Here is a 13,791-nt window from a genome sequence, read left to right as displayed (position 1 = left end):
TGGTGATTACCACACTGCGTGCCACACATGGTAGTGTCACACCTGGAGCATTAACTATCTTCAAATTGCTTCCAGGGCCTGCCTCCACATGTAACTCCAAATCTTTGGCCTTTCCTGGGGTCAAAAAGTCGTGCGTGGCTCTGCATTGCTGGCCTTCGATTGAAAGAGGCAGAAAATACAACAAGCCAGCTGCCTGCTGTGAGTCTGTTACAGCACCTAACAGCTGTAAGGGTGTCATGGTCTGAGCAGGGATCTCCTCCAGTACAGCATTGTTCCCTGTTGTGTGCTGCAAGGACTGTTTCATAGGACAGTTCATGGTATAATTAGAACCCGAACAGATAAAGCAACCGATCTTTGGAACCCCGCTAGGGCTCGCATCCGTTTGGTTGGGTCCACTGCTACTCTTAATGTTCTGGATTACGAATTTCCTTTGCCCTTACCTCCTGTCGGAGGGAGGGGCTGTCCGTGCAGGAGCATTACTAGCTGCATTACTGCAAGGCCTCATCCGCTTGCACTTGCCATAAAAAGGAGGTCATCGCCTCTTTTGTCCATGAGTACGATCACAGGGGCTGCGTACTCAGGCTGCACACTGCTGGATGCTTCTCCCAGAACCTCATTTGCCAATTTCCAGCCAATCAGTCAACTGGTCTGTGGCTTCCAATGCTTGTTAAAGCGTATGCACATTCTGTCTGACTAGCTCATAATAAGCCCAAGGCTTCAGCCTGTTCATGGAGGAGAAGAATCTGTCTTCATCATTTATGTTCTCACCTCAAGCACGAGGGATGTATGTGCCTTTATGTACTCTTGGATGATGCCGGTATGCTTCAAGCAATCCCATGCCTACATGGCCTTCCATTCAGCGCTAAGGGGGAGAAACTGTTGCTGTAAGGGCAATTTTCATCGTTAAAATGTCAATGCCTATCAATGCCTCACCTGTTATCCCCCAAATGAGGAGTGCACTGGATCTTGATATCTGTAGCACCAGGAGTGAGAAAGACCACCATGTGGCCAGCAACAAACCATCCTGCATGGGTTAGGTTTAGGGCAGTCCTGCAAGAGGGGCAGGCCAATAGCAGTATGCCACATGGCAGACTGGGCCAGCAGCAGTAGCAGGCTGCAGTATGAAGTCGAGTACAGCAGGAGCACATCAGGACAAAAGAAAGGGCAGCCTAGGTTGGCAGGAGGCTCGTTCAGTCGACCTATTTAGTTTTGAGTCAGGTAACCTGGTCAGCCAGATCAGAGGGCCTAGTGCCCTACATAAAGGCCCCTATGTTGGCACTCCAATCTGTTATTTCTGCAGGAGCTTTGGACTATGTAGACTCTCTGTCCAAAGATCCCTTCCACCTTGCTGTATGGAAAGCCAGCCTAGGTGGGCTGTCACTCTTGAGCTAAGTCTGCTGCTTATTGTAGGTCGCCTTCACCTTCTGAATGTAGGCCCAAGGATGGCTACCTGTTGCTCCTTTCTGCTCCTTAGAGGGCGGCTCCAATTGATGAGATTGGAGGCCCCTAGGGCATAGTTACCAGGGAACGCTGTTCCCACATCCGGAACGCGTGGAACGCCGTTCCAAAGAAGTGGGGACCTTGGAACCCCCCGGAACCTCTGGAATGTTCCAGACTGGCTGTTACTAGAGAACGATAGCAGCCACTGATTTTGTTGGAGGCACATGGTGTCTAGAAGAGGCCCACAGCAATAGGAACAGCAACCAGTGTCCGAGTTTTATGCCCTACCTCAGTGTATGTTTGCTGAAGGTGATGATACAGATTTGACAAGATATTGTCCTTGGATCTAATACACGATATGAGATTATTTGGCTGTACATCTGTACGTTGTCTTTTATCTGAAGTGCTCTCTTTGTATATAGACATGCACATGGAGTGAGTTGGCAGTTGAGGTTTACATCATGAGATCTTGAGACATTTATTCCGCCGAGTTGGATTTGGCTTCAGCAAGCAACTCCATTTCTCTAACATTTATCTCAGCCCATGAAGAGACGGTGCAGGAGTTCCAGTTATGCATCACATCATCTTTGTAGTGTCTCCACCACGGTTTGGTGTCTTTTGTGAGAAAAGTGGGTAATCTGGTCCTCATCTTTAGTGAGCTTGGCCACTCTGAAGAATTGCTCTACATCATAGCAAAAGTTTTTGAGTGTCTTGGCTGCTCCAGTGAAGCACTGAGGCTCCCGTGACTTGTCGTAGGAACACCCAAGAGGATCTTGCCAGGGCTTCCTGCAACTTGGCCACCTCAGCTTCAGCCTTGGCACGATAGGAAGGAAGCCTTTGTTCTCAAGGTTCAATATAAGAGCTCTCACTCATCTGAAGATACTGAGTCTCATATTAGGAAGTTCCTTAGAGAGCCTATAGAATGTAGGAGGAGACTACTCTCACTATTCGATATTTTCCTTTTGGAACATGCGATAAAGATATAGCCATGTCGCCTCTGAAGACATTTGGTATGTCCTAGTGGACCTCAACATGTTCAAGGAAACTAAAAGGATGCCTCACTCCTTGAACTCCCTCATTCAACAATGGTCCCATTGCTCTAGTTGCATCTCTTTTGCACTTCGCCTTCAACAGTCTGTGCTGACCATTATCTTCTTGTCACACTCTTTGCCTGGGCTGAAGAATGGGACGGCAAGTTGAGATGGGAGGGAGGGGGAAATGGGGGCAGAGCAGGCTTACTTAAGAAATGAAGTCCTCGGTCACGTTTGTTTCATGAAGCTTTCAGAGTACAGTCGAATCTGGAACTGGTGGCTATCAATCAGATATTTGTCTAATGCTTATTGTAGAGGAATTATAGAAGTCTGTTCAGCTACTGAGCTGTGTGCGTGATATCACTTTCTTTCATTAGAGGCACCTCTGTTTTCATTAAACCAAAATAATTACTTTCAATTCCGTCAATTTAGCAGCAAAGTGTATTTGGCACGTTCTGGTTGTCAAATCTCAAGTTTCAACAATTCTGGATTGTCTATGGAAATAAGATATTTGAGGATTTGCCTGAAGATCCAAACTCAGTGTTGCATGAAAATGTAGTGTAGGACAAAGAAGACACTGATTTAAACAGGCTCTAAAAGGAAAATGGATAGGTCAGCAAAAGCTAACAAGACCATGGGAGCAAGAAGAAAAAGCAACTCTACATTACATAACCTTTGTTTACACTCACAACCTGAAATAAACTTGTAAGCTCCGGCCAATGATGCATTAAATACATCGTACTTGTAAATTACAAAAAGTAATATCGTAAACACGTTAAATCCGAAGGGCTTGGAGAAGACTATCACAAGATGTGAGATGCAGAAGTCAGCTTTTCCAATGGAGGACTCTGCCGAGCGTGATAAATTTGGATTAACCAAGTCACCTTCAAGTATTCTGGACTGAGATTCGATATACTGCACAAGTCATTTTAAACTGTGTCTAACGGTATATTAGTACTTTCTTCTTGATCCTCTTCTGACCCTGAATCGCTGTCAGAGTCAGATAAATAATCAGTCATAAAGTTCGGAAAAGGTGACGGCCGTCCCAAGCTCTTCACTCGTGTGAGAATGCCAAGTTTTCTTGCCTCCAGTATCTGTTATTGTTCTGCTTCAGTAAGGCCCTCATCGTTCATGAGCATATGTAATGATGACCTTGCACTTTCTTTGCATGTGGTTTGGCTTGGTATCTGTGTTTCGATAGCCTCATTGCTTGAAAGGGGTGCTGACTTTCCTAAATGTCTCACTCTTGTAAGAATTCCAACTTTTCTCACCTCGGGTGTTCTTGAGCATTCTTCATCAATGAGGTCTTCATCATTCATCAACCTATTGAATGACGACCTTGCACTTTCTTCACATGCATTTTGATTTGATGATTGCTTCTCTACAGTCTGGTTACCTTCTTGATCACCTGATATGGTCAGTCGATGAGTTTTTGAACATTCAATTGATGTTAGCTAGAAACCCGGGTATTCTAATACATTTATGAACTAAAAAGACAAAATAACACTTAGTTTAGCTCATAGTACGCATGCTTCTTTAAAAGAGAAAAACATTTCATCTTTCACTAAAGGACGAAGTAGGATTTCCATTTTTGCACAATGACCATAACCAGACCACAAAATAGTCAATAAAATAAATGAAACAAGACTACCATTTTTCATAATGGCAGAGCCTACATGACTCTGTTTAGAAAATAAAGGAAGATGGCGCTTAATGGAAGAGAATTTGGTTTATAAACTTCGCAAAAGACTCTTTTGACTACATGGGAACTTCCAGCAACTTGACTTGCGTCAATCCATCTCAAACTACTCCCTATCTAGTCCGCTTTCAGCTCATGTGAGTCGTCTTAAAAAGGAATCACCGATCTGCACTTAACAGTCACAAGGATCTGTCTGATTGGCAGGCAAATCACCAGATCAATTTGATCAACAATTTCTCAGATATCTGACAAGTTATTAGAACTTGATTGGCAAATAGCGAAAGAAGAAAAGCAGATGCATTGGGAATGCAGAGTTTATCTTAGAGAATAACCAAAATGAGGGGTATATCTGAATACGACCTCTAGGTGCACCTAAGCCCTGCCTATAGTTTAATAATGTCCTTACAAAATCTTTTTGGTGTGGTTGAACATGAACAGCAGAGACTTGCTGAAGAAATCCTTAACTAGAAAAAAGAGACCAATAGTGCCAGTAAGCTGCAATCAATTAAATAGGAGAAAGAAGAAGGAAGTAGGGAACGATAAGGACGCTGAGAAAGAGCAAAGGTTAATTTAACAGGAACGAGGCAGGCTGGAAGGATCAAAACAACACTAAGATAAGGAGGAAAGAATAAAAAGGGACAAAAAGGAAAAGACATATGGAAGTGAAATGCAAAAGTGATAGGTAGAATGTATGTGTGCTCAGATCACATCACTTGTAAGAATTGGCAAACTTAACAAAGCAAAGGCAAGTCAATGCTATGACAAGGGACAACGTAAACATGAAATGAAGAGGGCAGGAGGGGAGAGACTTCACAAGCAGAATGAAAGAGAGGGAAGGGACAAAAAGGAGGAAAAATGAGGAAGCAGAAATTAAGGGAGTTCAAAAGAGAAGCTTGGACAAAAAGGGCACAAAGGACTAGGTAAAATAGACATAGGAAGCCTATGTCAAAGCCTTGGACAGCCATCCAAGGGGTGCAAAGGACTAAGGAAGAAAGATATAGGAAAGCCTATGTCAAAGCCTTGGCCAGCCATCCAAGGTGAGCAACAGATTCGCCCAGAACTGCGAGAAGCTTACCCTAGTACGCATCATAAGACACACTAGACTAAAACACACATAAATCTCACTCAACTTGACTCCATTTCCTAACATCCCCCGATGGAGGAAAGATGAGGGATGACTGGAATGGAAACAATAAATAATCTACTAATTTGTGCACCCATGTAACTCAGACGCTAAAGAATAAGCATGTTCAGAGGTTGATCCAAGCACTCTCATGGCTTGAGATTCAACATGACTCAAGGGCTCATGTCTTAGCATGGTTACATGACCATCTCATAGGTCTAGGGACTACACCAACATACTAGAACTCGGCCAGGCATGATAAAGAGACCCATCAAAGACCAATACAAAGAGGCTCCCACAATACATCCCCCTCTTGGCTCCAAAACAGGGACTAATTAGTGACATGGAGCCACACATAACAAAGAGAAAAGCAATACATCATTTTAGGAGGACTAACCAAGGTTGAGAACCTTTATTGACTCAAGAACACAATACTAAGACTCATGATATTATTACGATCATTTTTCGGGGACTACCCAAGGTAGACTACCCAAATGTTGATTCAAAGACTCATGGACATATTTTAGAAAACATACTCATCATCCTCATCTACCTCTTGACGAAGAGAGAGATGTCGGATTTTAGTAGTGAGGGCATGAGTTGGTATCGAGGTGTCTTCTTCTTCTTCTTCACTAGCAGCAGTCACAACCAAGTTAGCATGGTCCTTAGATTGTTGCTTGCCAAGCTTCCGAAGACAACAATCCTTTGTATGGCCAAGCTTCTTACAATACGGAACTTTAAGAGGTTTGAATTTGTTTTTACACTTAGAACATAATGCTTGCTCCTCATGGACATCCGTATGTCTTCGGTGATGATCAATGAGCATTGCAACGTCATCAAATGTCATGTCCCGTGCCACACGAAGCGCTGGTATAATGTCACGATATTTAGGAATGTCCTCAATGGAGGACATCAACCTGATCATCTTTCCCAACAGAGTCTTCGTGCTTCATCTGGAGCTCAAAGAGTTCATGTCTAAGAAATACTTTGAAGTTGATAATTTTGTTACCAAACAAGTGTTCTAGCTTGTCCCACAATTCTTGTGCAGTCTGATCAAAATCTCAGCGATGAATAACTTGATCAACCAAACCCAAACCAATAAGAGTGAGCTTTGTCATTGAGATTTTCCCATTGTAGAATTTTCTTTTCATCTAATAAAGGCTTTTTTTCTTTTCCACTAACAACATTCCACACACCTTCTCTCATAAGAAGAAGCCTCAGCTTGGTTTGCCATGTGGGAAAGTTCTTGCCATAAAATTTCTCAATAATAATAGCGGACTTAGAAGACTCCATTTCAGCAAAGATGAAGTAGGAAAGAAGCCAAGATCACCACGAACAGGCTGGAAACAGCCCCCACATGATGCTCTGACAGCTCCACTAACTTAGCCAAGTCTCCACAGTAAGAAACAGCAGCAACCACGAGCATCCTCAAGTCTAGAATTCCCACGAATCTGCTCCAAAGCAGCTTCTCCACACAGACGACCCCAGAAGCCATCAAAGCGAAGCTCATATCCATGTGAAGGGAAGGCGAATCATGGCTGAAACGAAGGAGGAGGCTCGTGCAGCCAAGAGAGGAGCATCCATGAGGGGAAGAGGGAGGCAAGGTCATGGTGAAGGAGGAGGGAGAGAAACATAATAGTGGCCAAGTAGCATGACGAGGAGGACAAGGGCAAAAGCTTGATGGCTGGAGAAAGGAATATCATCGTGAAGAGGCTAAGGTAGGCTCTCCAAGAGGAAAGAGGGAGAGTAGCTTCCTTTGTCCCCCCTCAACCTCATTCCCTTGAAGAAGCAAGGAGGAATGAAGAGAGGAGAGCTGGCTCTGATACCAAATGTTGGAGCATAGAGGAGGAGGGAGAGGAGGTAGGGTAGGAATGTTAGGAAATGGAGTCAATTTGAGTGACTTTTAGTGTGTTTCTATTGAGTTCTAGAGTAGTACTGTACTACTTTATATCCTAGAGTGCCACGTGTCACTATGGGACTTATCCCATATACATTTGACACTTAGAGTGTGTGTGCCTATCCTATAAAGGCATTGTACTTTCTCATGTCAAATCGCTCAAACCTCAAGCCTTTCTTGGTGATGTAAGTACTTTACTTCAGTTGTACATTTCTTTATTTCTTTCATTTCCATTATGGTTGTTTAGTCTTGCTTTCATTTCCATTCCATTCCATGTCTTGCTTCTTCATATGGTATTAAAGCTACGCTATCTTCCAAGAGGTTGAGGTAAGAGATTGAGGACATTGAAGCTTCTCTCCCTCATTCCCCTTGTAGGAATGCCTTCTCCAATTCCATTGAGCTCAACCTTTTTCTTCCACCTTGAGCCTCACCATTGGAGAGCTTCATCGACAAAGAGATCGTGGTTGCCCACTTTCCATTCTGTTTCAGCTCCCATAGCTTGCATTCGACCCCGGCAGCCCACATTTTTCTCCAGTTCAGTCCGGTGCCTCGTTTCATTGCCAGAAACAGTCCAATGGCTGTTTTTTGACTTTTTGAGGTCCGATTCAACGTTTTTTGAAATTTCGGAGCTGCCCTCAAACAAACCTGTCCCGACTGCTCCTTCCCGCCATGGATCCCACCCTTCTAGGTTATAGGCTAGGTGCTCGTCGCTTTACCTGGAGACCTCGGAGGGCACCTCGCATATGTTCGTCTGCTTGGTCGAGGTTTGCAAGAATTTAGTGTCTCAGTGAAGACCGATCACTTTGCTAGGTACTTTGTACAAAATCTTAGCAAAAGCAATCAGCCTACGTTTGCAGCCCTTTCTTCTAGATCTTATACCATGTACGCAGACGGGCTTTGTGCATGGCAGGAGCATCTTTGATAACATCTTCTCATTTTGGGAGGCTTCCGACTGGGCAATACATAATGGCCATGGGCTAGCCATTCTACTCCTGGACTTTGAGAAAGCTTATGACAGAGTAGACTGGGGCTTTCTAGAGGGTACCCTCGTTCACTTTGGATTCACAGATGCATGGATCAGAGGGGTGTCAGCTCTCTGCAGATCAGTAGCCAGGTTCTTATTAGTGGAGTCACGGGAGACAGGTTTCAGATTACCAAATCAATCTGTCGGGGATGCCCTTTAGCCCCCTTTCTCTTTTTATTTGTGGCCGAACCTATGAACTATTACCTTAGAGCTCAAGCTGATATTATAGGGTTGAGGCTTCTGTCGAGGCAGGAGGATGAGCTCTTGGATAGTGTGTTAGCAGATGATATAGCTGTTTTTTTGGATGCCACAACACAAACACTCACCTCGTTCAGGACACAGCCTTGGATTTTTTTCGCACTGCAGCAGGGGCTCATACTAATTGGAACAAATCCAATGGCTTTTGGGTAATTTTAGCTGGAAAAGTTTTCGAGACCAGAGGCTAGAGGCTAAGTATGGCGACGCTCGAAGGCCATAGAGAAAAGGAGATCATGAGGACGAAGGGATGTCATAGGGGTGAAAAAGGAATTAGAAGTGGAGGGAAGGAAAAGGGAGACTATGACACAAGGAGAAAAGGAGAGGGGGAAGAGAAGCATGTACATAATAGGAGGAGGAATGTTGAGATGTAGACATCAATGGAAGAGAACCATACTTTATTTGAAAGAAGGGATGAGAGGGAAATATCAAAATACTAGCTAGGTGGCTTTACAAGAATGAGCGTGTCTCATCAAGGAATAGCCCCTTCCTTTTATAGCCAAAAGAGGGGGTCTCTCCACATTAATGTATCCTCCCACATGCATGGTGTGTGTGGAAAAGTCTCCCATGTGGGCTAGGTGGTTACGCACTCTCAATTGTGTGCGACAACCCTTTGCCTCAATTTTCCACATAAATCAAGCCCCATATCTCAAGTCTATGATACTCCCTTGGTCTCTTTCCAATTTTATAATATGTTCAAACCTCTAGGAGGACAAGTGGAGGGTTGGCACAAGGAATCTTGCCACCTCATCCTACTTTTCCCATTATTTAACTAGCTCTCTTGGTCCTTCTATACCTCCCCCACATGGGCCTATCCCATATGGAGGGAATAACTCAATATAATATCTATCTCCACCTATTTTATATTGCTTCTCCCATGGACTTTGAGCCATATCTCACTAAATGCAGCCTAGGTGGAGGGGTGGCACATGGAGGAGCCATGCTACCTTGCATTTTATAATATTACTATCATGGATTATGTACAACACACCTTATGGGTCCTCTTACATGGAAGGGTGGCACATGGTCATGCCCTGCCACCTCAACCTTGGGCCCTATGCACACCATATTTTATTATACTATTGTCACATATACAAACACACATATATATTAATGCCTTTTTCCTTAGACAATTTTATCCATAACAGTTCCCCCCCCCAGGCAGGGAATGCACAGCATTTCCATGCCTGGGACCATCACGCACAAAGAAAGGCTTGAGGTAACGCTTGTTGATCACCTTCTTGCCGTATGGTTCATGCAGCTCCTGAACTTGTACAGACCCATTGCTACGTTCTTTGATGACTTTGTATGGACCAGCCCATAGTGGCAGAAACTTCTTATCCATTTGGTGGTCCAATCTTTTATCAAAGCATAGCACAACATCCCCCTCAGCAAAGTGTCTTTCCCATCCCTTGCGAATCTTAGCATCCAATCGGGCCTTTTGACGATTCTTTTGGATCTCTGTTTGGTGTAGTGCAAGGCGTCGGGTCTCATCTAACTTCTCAAGTTGTACCAATCTGGCCTCTACATGTTCATCTTCTGTCATCCTCTGTTCCTGTGCCAATCTCAAGACCGAAATCTCTATCTCTAGTGGTAAAACTGCCTCAGTACCATACACCAACTCAAAACGAGTGTGACCTGTAGATGTTTTATGAGTGATGTTGTAAGCCCACACTGCTTCAGTGACTTTCTGATCCCATTGGCTCATTTTTTCTGCGGCCATCTTTCCCATGGTTTTACAAAGGAGGCCATTGGTCCGCTCTGTTTGACCCATGGATGCTGGATAATAGATGCTAGAAGTGTGATGATCAATACCCATGCGATCCATGAGTAACTCCACTGCTTCATTTAAGAATGGACTCCCATGGTCAGAGACTATCTCCATGGGTGTCCCAAACCTTGTGCAGATACGTTCAAATATGAAATTTGAAACTGCCTTGCCATTTGCAGCAGAGAGGGCGATAGCTTCAGCCCACTTAGTGACATACTGAGTGGCTACCAAAAGATACTTCTTTTTGCGGGCAGTCATGGGCAAGGGCCCGACAAAATCTATTCCCCACTTCTGAAACGGATGGATGGACATCACTGGGTGATGTTGCCCGGGACGCAAATCCTTCCTACCGAAGAATTGACATGGTTCACAGGTTTTGCAATACAAAGTGACATCCTTGAACAAGGTCGGCCAATAGTACCCAGCATGTAAAATCTTCTTAGCTGTATAGTCACTGGCATAGTGGCCTCCACAAAATCCATCATGATAATGCTTCAATACCTTAGGCACTTCATCTGCATCAATGGCCCGTCTGAGTACCCCATCCATGCCTTGACGATACAACACCCCATCAAGGAGGGTGTAGGGCCTACTATCTCTGCGGATCTTCTTTCTCTCATAGCTAGTACTTTCTGAAGGAAAGGAGAAAGCAGTCAAAAACTTGTAGATACCACCATACCAAGGATCCCCAACTTCTATGGCTGCTACAAGGGTTACATCAAGGCACTCCTCTAAATCAATCAAAGCATTCTTCAAGTTGGAACAACCCCCTTTTACAATTTTGAAAGAAAAATCATATTCTTGTAAAACTACCAACCATTTGGTCAACCGGCCCATGGGATTTGGTGATTGAAGAACCTGCTTTGCAAGACCAGTGCTAGTGAGTATAAAGAAGGACTTTCCAGCCACATAATGCTTAAATTTCTCAATGCAAAACACCAAAGACAATGCATGCTTGTCAGCCTCTGAATAGCGTCGCTCAGTGTCGAGCAATTGTCGAGAAGCAAATCGAACATGATACATGAACCGATCCTCCCCTTGCTGGAGAAGAATACCTGCCAGAGTGTGCTCACCAAACCCAGGATTGATATAGAAGGTCTTTGACCAGTCTGGATTGCGCAGAATGGGTTCTGAAGCCAGAGCATTCTTGATTTGTGCAAATCCATGATCACAATCCTTATCCCAAGAGAAATCAACCCCATCTTTTAATAGCATAGTCATGGGCCGTGTCAAAGCAGCATATTGATCAATGAAGCGGCGATAGTATCCTGCTAGATTGACAAATGAGCGTACATGACGTTTGGTTGTAGGCGGGGAGAGCTTGAGGATGGCTTCTACCTTCTCGGGGTCAGGCTTGATGCCCTCCGATGAGACAACATGTCCCAATAACCTCCCTTGAGTGGCTCCAATGGTGCAGTTCTCAGGGTTGAGACTGCCATTTGCATCATTGACCCTTTGGAAGGCCAATCTAACCTTCATGATGTGCTCCTTACGTGACGAGAATATACAGAAATCATCTAAAAACACCTCCAAGAAATCCCCCAAATAAGGAGCAAACACCATCTGCATAAATCTTTGAAAGGTAGCAGGAGCATTGGTGAGGCCAAATGGCATTACTTTGAATGCAAATGTCCCCCAGGGCGTGGCAAATGTGGTTTTAAGCACATCTTCCTCGGCAATTCTGATTTGATAAAACCCAGAGTAACCATCACAGAAAGTATACATCTCATGACCACTTACCTTCTCAAGAATGAGGTCTTGAAAGGGCAGAGGATGATGATCCCTCTTGGTGGCAGCATTGAGCTTCTTATAGTTGATGCAGACCCGCCACTTGTTGTTTTTCTTTGGGATGACTACCACTGGTGAAACCCATTCAGTATTGTGAACCGGAACAATAAACCCAGCCTCTACAAGCTTCTGCAACTATGAGCGCAAAGCATCGGTCTGCAGGGGCCCTAATCTCCGATACTTCTAAGCCACAGGCTTCGCATCAGGCTTCAGCTCTATCTTGTGCTCTATGGCAGTCACATGGCGAAGGTGGTGGTAGCTAGTTGCAAAGAGGTCAGGGAAATCTTTGAACATTTCGAGAAACTCATCTTTCTCCCTTGGAGTGAGATCTGGAGAAAGCATTGATTCGAGCTGTTGAGGACTAGCTGTTATCTTTTCTGCAGGTGGCAGGGTCGGAGACACCCCCATCATGTAAACTTCCTCCTCTTCTGAGAATTCCTCCCCCCCGTCTGATTCTTCCCTGGACTCAGACACTGAGGATGAGAGAGTATCACTGTCATGCTCCTCTTCTTCTTCCGGTTCCATGGCACTAGGTTGCACCGGGATCTTCTCCTTAGAAGCACCAAAAGACATGTGTCCTGTCTTCCAATAGCTGACTGCATCACTTTTTCTCAACCATGGTCTCCCGAGTATGGCTGGGTAACTTCTGCCTGTATCTTCAATGTCCACTACATAGAAATTGACAGTGGTGGTCAACCCATTGACAGTGATGGGCAAATCCTCAATGACTCCCATGGTGGCGAGTCGTCGACCATCTGCTACCTTGATTCGAGTGGAGGAACGCCTTGTACATTTCAAATTCAATTTCTTCATGATTCGAGGCACCATGATATTACATGCAGCTCCCCCATCAACACACACATTTTTGACACAGCAATTATCTATGATGACATCTACTGTATGCGGGTGTCGATCAATTTCTTCAGAGATAGAAGATACCTCTCGTACCTTTCCCTTTTTCTTGCTCTTCCTTGTTGAGAGACCTTGCTGCAGCTCACGTCTCACCTTAGGGCTTGATGCTATTAGTTGAGGGAGTGTGATGCTCAAAGACCGATGAGCAAGGTCCTGGACGACCGAATAGTCCTCTTGCCCTGAGCCGATGGGAAAATCCGAGGGTGACCACTTACTCCTGCGAGATCTTTTAGTCTTCTCGGTTGGTGGGTCTGCCATCTCAGCATCTGAGGGCTCTGAGAAGGACACCTTCTTCCTGGGGCGGCCCGGTCCATGGTTTGAAGAGGGGTCTGAGGTGACACGACTTCTTTTCCCGAGATCAAGGATCTCTACATCAGAATCCTCAGTGCCCGACTCACTTAGAAGATTCACCCTTGGAATATTAGGGCATTCTGTGCGATAATAACCCTTCTGGTGGCACTCGTAGCATACAACATTAGCACGGTCTCTTGGAGGGCGGTTGGCTTGATTTCTGATGCCCACCATCTCAAGCCGAAGATCATTCAGGGCTTTGGCCAGGTCATTGACTCCAAGTTCTGTTGTAGGGGGGGGCTCTTTAGTTGGAGGGGCCATGGGAGTAGAGAGGAGGGGGGCTCGTGGGCGAGGCTGGGAAAATCTTCGAGGCAGAGGGTGAGGATATCCACCTTGCTGAGGGTAAGCATCTAAGGGAGGACCATACATTTGAGGTGGAGGCGGTGGATACATCCCTGATGAGGGGTGGGGGTATGCCCTTGAGTTAGACCCCCCAGGTTGTTGTTGCAGGAATTGAGGGGGTTGCGGAGGGACAATCATCTTCTTTGAAGCGGGGTCAG

Source organism: Dipteris shenzhenensis, chromosome 14, assembly GCF_047967505.1.
Source record: "Dipteris shenzhenensis isolate YYH24624 ecotype China chromosome 14, Dip_SZ_1.0, whole genome shotgun sequence".
Classification (NCBI taxonomy): Eukaryota; Viridiplantae; Streptophyta; class Polypodiopsida; order Gleicheniales; family Dipteridaceae; genus Dipteris; species Dipteris shenzhenensis.
The sequence above is the reverse complement of the archived record's forward strand: the minus strand, read 5'-3'. Positions refer to the sequence as shown.